Raw genomic sequence first — 8,621 nt, 5'->3', positions numbered from 1 at the left:
GATTTCTTTCAGATTTGCGCAATTAAAGGCGCACAGTCGTTTACTGAATATGGGGATCAGTGCGTATGCTTTATTTTGAGCGTGATTATAGGAGAATAACTTTGATAAATCTAGCCCATAGTTAAACAAAGTGATCTTAAATACCCTTTAGCCCCTCCCCAAAGCTTCAAAAATTGTGCCAAAATGTGAGCCCATAGTCATGGGGATAATTATCAACAATCAACATAATTTTGAACAAGTTGTCAAATAATTAAATACATACATAAATCCATACATGAGATAAAATTATTTGATTCAGCTCCCTAATAAATTAATCGTTAGAACAGTTAAGAGCATACATAAATCTTTGAGTGTGGAGCTAAATCATTTTGAACAAGTTGTCAAATAATTAAATACATACATAAATCCATACATGAGATAGAAAAATTATTTTATTCAGCTCCCTAATAAATTTATTGTTAGAACAGTTAAGTGCATACATAAATCTGTGAGTGTGGAGCTAAATTAATTTGAACAAATTGTCAAATAAATACATACATAAATCCATACATGAGATAACAAGATTATTTGATTCCGGTCCCTAATAAATTCATTGTTAGAACAGTTAAGTGCATACATAAAGCTGGAAGTGTGGAGCTAAATAATTTTGAACAAGTTATCAAATAATTAAATACATACATAAATCCGTAATGAGATAACAAGATTATTTGATTCAGCTCCCTAATAAATTCATTGTTAGAACAGTTAACTGCATACATAAATCTGTGAGTGTGGAGCTATATCATTTTGAACAAATTGTCGAATAATTAAATACATACATAAATCCATACATGAAATAAAAAGATTATTTGATTCAGCTCCCTAAAAAATTCATGGTTAGAACAGTTAAGTGCATACATAAATCTGTGAGTGTGGAGCTAAATCAGTTTGTACTCCTATGTGTAATGTATACCAGATGTGTGTACAACCTGTGTGTGAATTACTTGACTTTGGATTATTACCCATGGGATTCCAGTCACCTATTATGTATCTGCTACTGTTGTAGCACTCTAAACATCATGCTTATTTGTTTATGTGATTAAACCGGAGGTGGAGTTGCACATACTGTAGCGGTTAATAATAAGTGATTAGCTTAGCCATGATGTGTATATGGGATTAAATTTAGTGTGTGATCCCAATATCAAATTCATTAAGCAAAGCAAAGTGATGCTAATATTCAGAGAGGATAACCAGTGTCTTTATGCACTAAGTCTCAGTGTACATATCTCTGCCCCCATTGTTAAAGGGACAGTCTAGTCAAAATTAAACTTTCATTATTCAGATAGGACTTGTAATTTTAATCAACTTTCCAATGTACTTTTATCATCAAGTTTGCTTTGTTCTCTTGGTATTCTTATTTGAAACAAAACCTAGGTACGCTCATATGCTATTTTTTAAGGCCTTGAAAGCTGCCTCTAATTAAATGTTTTTTTTTAATTCCTTTTCACAACAAGAGACTGATACGTTCTTGTGGACCCATATAGATAACACTGTGTTAATGCACAGAGGGTTATTTAAGATTTAGCACAAAACAATGCTAAATGCAAGACAATAGATAATAAACAGTCACAGTCATGTGATCAGGGGGCTATCAGAAGGTTCCTAGATACAAGGTAATCACAGAGGTAAAAAGTATATTAATATAACTGTGTTGGTTATGCAAAACGGGGAATGGGTAATAAAGGGATTATCTTTCTTTTAAAACAATAACAATTTTATTGTACACTGTCCCTTTAAGTAAGCATAGTACATAATTAACCTTGGTCATACACCTATAAGTGGCAATCAAGGTGACAGCTCCACACTCACAGATTTATGCATGCACTTAACTGTTCTAAAAATGAATTTATTAGGGACATGAATCAAATAATTTTGTTATCTCATGTAGGGATTTATGTATGTATTTAATTATTTGACAACTTGTCAAAATTATTTAGTTCCACACACAGATTTATATATGCACTTAACTGTTCTAACAATACATTTATTAGGGAGCTGAATCAAATAATTTTGTTACCTTATGTATGTATTTAATTGTTTGACAACTTGTTCAAAATTATGTTGATTGTAGATAATTATCCCCATGACTACGGGCTCACATTTTGGCACATTTTTTAAAGCTTTGGGGAGGGGTTAAAGGGTATTTAAAGGGTCACTAAACCCATTTGTTTTCTTTAATGATTCAGATAGAGCATGCAATTTTAAGCAACTTTCTAATTTACTCCTACTATTGATTTTTCTTTGTTCTCTTGCTATCTTTATTTAAAAAGCAGGAATTTAAAGCTTAGGAGCCAGCCCATTTTAGGTTCAGCACCATTGATAGCGTTTGCTTATTGGTGGCTACATTTAGCAAACCAATTAGCAAGCATAACCCAGGTTCTCAGCCAAAAATGGTACGGCTCTTAAGCTTTACATTCCTGCTTTTTTAAATAAAAGTAGCAAGAGAACGCAGAAAAATTAATAATAGGAGTAAATTAGAAAGTTGCTTAAAATTGCCTGCTCTATCTGAATCATTAAAGAAAAAATGTGAGTTTAGTGTCCCTTTAAGATCACTTTGTTTCACTTTGTTGTTTGGTCTGAGGAAGGGGTCTGTGGATCCCTAAACGTCACTATGATATAGCAAAAAAAAATCTATTTCTTTTCACAAATCCAGTGAGTGCAGTTTATATGTTTTACTATATATATATATATATATATATATATATATAAAACACGGAAGGGAACTGCACTCTCATACCGGACCGGGTACACATCCCATGACCCTGCAACATGCTCAGCCCTGGGTGCCACTGGCACTCACAGGAAGCTGTGCTGTCCCCAGAGCCACAAGCAGTTAACCCCAGACAGGTCTGGGTGCAAGAACCATAGGGAAAATTACAAAACAAATTAATACAACACGCAGAGAAAACCCAGCACTCACTTACAAGCTCTCAGCTAAGATTTAAAAGCAAAAATGGAAAGGTTAGTTACCGCATCTGGCCAAATGGGACAAGCTCAGGTACCACGTCAACGTCCTTTCCAATACCTGAGACCCTAAAACAGCCACACAATGCAAGCTTTCAAATCCAAACAAACTGAAAACAAGGGAAGGGTGCACAGGAATATGTAATCACCCTAGACATATACAAAACACGGAAGGGAACTGCACTCTCATACCGGACCGGGTACACATCCCATGACCCTGCAACATGCTCAGCCCTGGGTGCCACTGGCACTCACAGGAAGCTGTGCTGTCCCTAGAGCCACAAGCAGTTAACCCCAGACATATATATATATACACACACACACACACTTTAGTAACATGCCACATACAATTAAATTAAAAACATGTAAATGGTCCACTATCTCTGATTATATATAAGATTGTCTCAAAATAATAAATAAAATGATGTGTGTGGCAATGTAGAAATTTATTTGCTTGTGGGACGTTACAATTAACTGACAAACATACAGAATTCTTTACAATAAAAACTAGAAGCAACTTCATTGTTATAAAACTGCTAATAGATGAATCTGTGTCTGCGATGTAGTGAATACTTACAATAATATGCAGCGCTGATTCTCTTTTCTGCCAACTTGATGCAATTATTTCCAATCTCCAGAAGTATCCAATTCTTAGTAAAAAATGCCCTCTTGACTGTGTCTTCTTATTCTTAGGTTAGGTAGAATGTATCAATACAATCACACACTCATCTTTACTGTCTGGTGAAGTTCAGATGGTCTTGCCTTATGCCCAAAAACATTAAAGGGATGGTTATATCCTGACATAATTTATATCTGCTGTCATTAAAGCTATTTTCTAGATAACAGTGAATTCCTCTAATCTAATCTATTATCTCCCCAAAAAAACATTTGGCCAATCCAGCAATTTAAACTTTTAGCTTTAGTGACTTTTATTGATTAACCACAGTTTTATGACTCTGACTTGCTTTAAAGGTGTCACATTGCCTGATACACAACAGGTAAAGCCAAAAGGGAGGTTAGGTTAGCGTAAAAAGAACTAAAACATATAAATCTAAGTAATGTGTTATATAAAAATATATGTGATGTGTTATATAAAAATATATACATATATATATGCAATGAATATGATATATAAAACATACATTTATTAATACAGATAAATATCTAAAGACATCGAGGTCTATAATTAAAATCTAAAAATGCTTAAAATAGGTTAAAAGTATCCAGATTTATATGGAAAGGGAGAGAAAGCTTCTCTCTAGATCTGTATCATCTGTAGTGAAGTTTCTATATATATGTATATTTATCTATATGTATATCTATTTATCTATCCAGCTATCATATATCATCTATCTCTCTATCTATCTCTCCATATCTCTATCTATATATCTAATCTCTATCTATCTCTCCATATCTCTCTCTATCTATCAATCATCTCTATATACCTAATCTCTATCTCTCCATATCTCTATCTATCTATCTCTCTATCAATCATCTCTCTATATCTCTAACTATCTATCTCTCTATCTAATCTCTATCTATCAACAATCTCATTCCCTCTGTCTCTATCAATCATCTCTCTCTCTCACTGTCTATCTATCTATTTATATCTCTATTTATCACTCTATCTCTATATCTATCTAGCTATCTTTATCTATCTATTTATCTAGCTATCATCTCTCTCTCTCTCTATATATGTATCTAATCTCTATCTATCTCTCCATATCTCTATCAATCATCTCTCTAGATCTCTAACTATCTATCTCTCCATATCTCTATCTATCTATATTTCTATCTATCAATCATCTATCTATCTATCTATTCTCTATCTATCTATATCTATCTATCAACAATCTCACTCCCTCTGTCTCTATCAATCATCTCTCTCTCTGTCTATCTATTTATATCTCTATTTATCACTCTCTCTCTCTATCTATCTAGCTATCTTTATCTATCTCTGTATCTATTAATCTAGCTATCATCTATCTCTCTATCAATCATCTCTCTATCTCTCCATCTATATATCTAATCTCAATCTATCTCTCCATATCTCTATCTAATCTATCTATCTATCAATCATCTCTCTATATCTCTATCTATCTCTATATCTCTATATATCTAATCTCTATCTATCTCTCCATATCTCTATCTATCAATCAATCATCTCTCTATATCTCTAACTATCTATCTCTATATATGAGTGAAAAAATAGATAGGAGCGCTAAAAGCTAAAGGTGCTAAGTGTATTAATGTGATACTTATTAGAAAAAGAAATAAACAAAGTAGATGTATGTCTAAAGAAACATAGATTTATTCACATTAGGTGATATAAAAATGTAAAAACGGACGTCTCCGTAAATAAAAACAATTTCTACAATAAAGTTGCCATCATTTGATATAAGAATAGACTTGCAATATAAAGTTCAGTCCAAATCCGCACTTAACTTTTAAATCGGGAGTTGGTTTGTTAGCAAGGCAGGGGCTTACCCAGACGAGTGCACAGTCAGTCTGCTCCGTGACTCGTTGTACGGCCGTAATGACGTCACTATTGGGGGCGCTGTCCTGAAAACACTTACTGATTGGTGTAAATGCGATGTTAGTAGGTTACACTGTTTCTTGGCTTCTTTTGCTCCAATGCAGCGTTCAAATGCAGAGAATAATCCTGCACTTAGTGCCAAATAGCACGCAGGATAACCAATCCAAAAGTGTGGTATAAAGTAGTGTCCAGAGTTGACCCGTTACAGGTCTAGTGGCAAGTTGGAAATGGCTAACAGTGTTAGCAGGTAGCTTTGGTTTAATTGCGGTACATCCCAAATCCAAGAACGTAGTAGGAGTAATGTCCAGAAATGACCCGTTACGGTCTAGTGGTAAAAGCAGAAATGGCTAACAGTGTTAGCAGTATGGCTCACTTTTAAATGGCAAGTATTAGCTTAGGTGTAGTTGCAGTACATCAACGCGTTTCTCCCTCTGCAGGGCTTTTTCTGCAGAGGGAGAAACGCGTTGATGTACTGCAAGTACACCTAAGCTAATACTTGCCATTTAAACGTGAGCCATACTGCTAACACTGTTAGCCATTTCTGCTTTTACCACTAGACCGTAACGGGTCATTTCTGGACATTACTCCTACTACGTTCTTGGATTTGGGATGTACCGCAATTAAACCAAAGCTACCTGCTAACACTGTTAGCCATTTCCAACTTGCCACTAGACCTGTAACGGGTCAACTCTGGACACTACTTTATACCACACTTTTGGATTGGTTATCCTGCGTGCTATTTGGCACTAAGTGCAGGATTATTCTCTGCATTTGAACGCTGCATTGGAGCAAAAGAAGCCAAGAAACAGTGTAACCTACTAACATCGCATTTACACCAATCAGTAAGTGTTTTCAGGACAGCGCCCCCAATAGTGACGTCATTACGGCCGTACAACGAGTCACGGAGCAGACTGACTGTGCACTCGTCTGGGTAAGCCCCTGCCTTGCTAACAAACCAACTCCCGATTTAAAAGTTAAGTGCGGATTTGGACTGAACTTTATATTGCAAGTCTATTCTTATATCAAATGATGGCAACTTTATTGTAGAAATTGTTTTTATTTACGGAGACGTCCGTTTTTACATTTTTATATCACCTAATGTGAATAAATCTATGTTTCTTTAGACATACATCTACTTTGTTTATTTCTTTTTCTAATAAGTATCACATTAATACACTTAGCACCTTTAGCTTTTAGCGCTCCTATCTATTTTTTCACTCATATGTTCATTTCTGCTACCTAGTTGGGGACCCATAGGTATTTTTAGGAGTTTGGTGTATCTTCCTGCGCTCTCTAGTACTATTCTCATACTATCTATCTCTATATATCTAATATCTATCTATCTATCTATCAATCATCTATCTCTCTATCTAATCTCTATCATCTATCTATCTATCTATATCTATCGATCAACAATCTCTCTCCCTCTGTCTCTATCTATCAATCATCTCTCTCTCTCTTTCTCTCTATCCATCAATCTATCTATTTATATCTCTATCACTCAATCTCTCTATCTATCTCTCTATATCTATCGCTATCTATATATATCTATCTATCTCAGCATATCTATTTCTCTCTTTCTATCTATCTATCTATCTATCTCTTTTTAACTATTTCTATTTATCTATCTCTCTATATCTATTTATCTATCTATCATCAATCATCTGTCTGTCTATCTATCTATCAATCGTCTCTATCTATGTATCAATCATCTATCTCTCTATATCTCTATCAATCATCTGTCTCTCTATATCTCTATCTATCTATTATCTATCAATAACCTCTCTCTGTCTCTATCTATCAATCATCTCTCTATCTATATCTCTATCCATTTATCTAATCTCGATATATCTCTGTATATTTATCTCTATCTATCAATCTCTTTCTAACTATCTCTATCTATCTATCTATCTATCTACTTTTCTGTATTTATCTCTCTACATACATCTATCTTTCTAACTATCTCTATCTATCTATGATCTATCGATCTAACTATCTGTATCTATCTATATATATATTTCTATCCATCAAGGTATCTATCTATCAATAATCTCTCTCTTTCTATCTATATCTCTATCCATTTATCTAATCTCGATATATCTCTCTATCTCTGTATATTTATCTCTATCTATCAATCTCTTTCTAACTATCTCTATCTATCTATCTACTTTTCTGTATTTATCTCTCTACATCTATCTATTTATCCATCTATCTATCTCTTTCTAACTATCTCTATCTATCTATGATCTATCGATCTAACTATCTGTATCTATCTATATATATATTTCTATCCATCAATGTATCTATCAATCAATCAATCATCTATCAATAATCTCTCTCTTTCTGTCTCTATCTATCAATCATGTCTCTCTCTCTGTCTATCTATCATCTATCTATGTCTGTCTATCTATTTATCCATCTATTTCCAACTATCTCTATCTAACTATTTCTATCTATCAATGTATCTAACTATCTGTATCTATCTATCTATATATATCTATTTCTATCTATCAATGTATCTATCTATCAATAATCTCTCTCTGTCTCTATCTAACAATCATCTCTCTCGCTCTCTCTCTATCTATATGTCTATCCATTATCTAATCTCTATCTCTGTATATCTATCTCTCTATATCTATCTCCCTATATCTATCTCTCTATCTATATCTCTATCTGTCTATCTCTTTCTAACTATCTTTATCTATCTATCTATCTCTCTATATCTATCTATGTTAGAACTGTAAAAACTTGTTTTATAACTTTATAGTGTGACTTTGCAGCTTGCATGCCATTGCAAAGGCGATGTGCATGGCCACCTCTATCGCTGCTTGCATTATTTAGTTTTATTTTTGATAATAAACATATATCACTTTTATATTTTATCTTTTTTATATTTGGTAACGAATATCCTGTTTTAATACTTTAAGCTTGGTTTTTAGTCCTAATTTTTAGCCGTGACTATCACCTTTAGCCTTTTTTGTCGCTCCTATATTCTGTTTTTCACTTTAGTTATCCCTTGGAACCTTTGTTAGGAGGTACCTATACAGTGAGCTTGGTGATTTCATCTGGGCAAAGCCGATTA

The sequence above is a fragment of the Bombina bombina genome, chromosome 8 (genome assembly GCF_027579735.1).
Source record: "Bombina bombina isolate aBomBom1 chromosome 8, aBomBom1.pri, whole genome shotgun sequence".
Taxonomy (NCBI): Eukaryota; Metazoa; Chordata; class Amphibia; order Anura; family Bombinatoridae; genus Bombina; species Bombina bombina.
Note: the sequence above shows the minus strand (reverse complement) of the source record.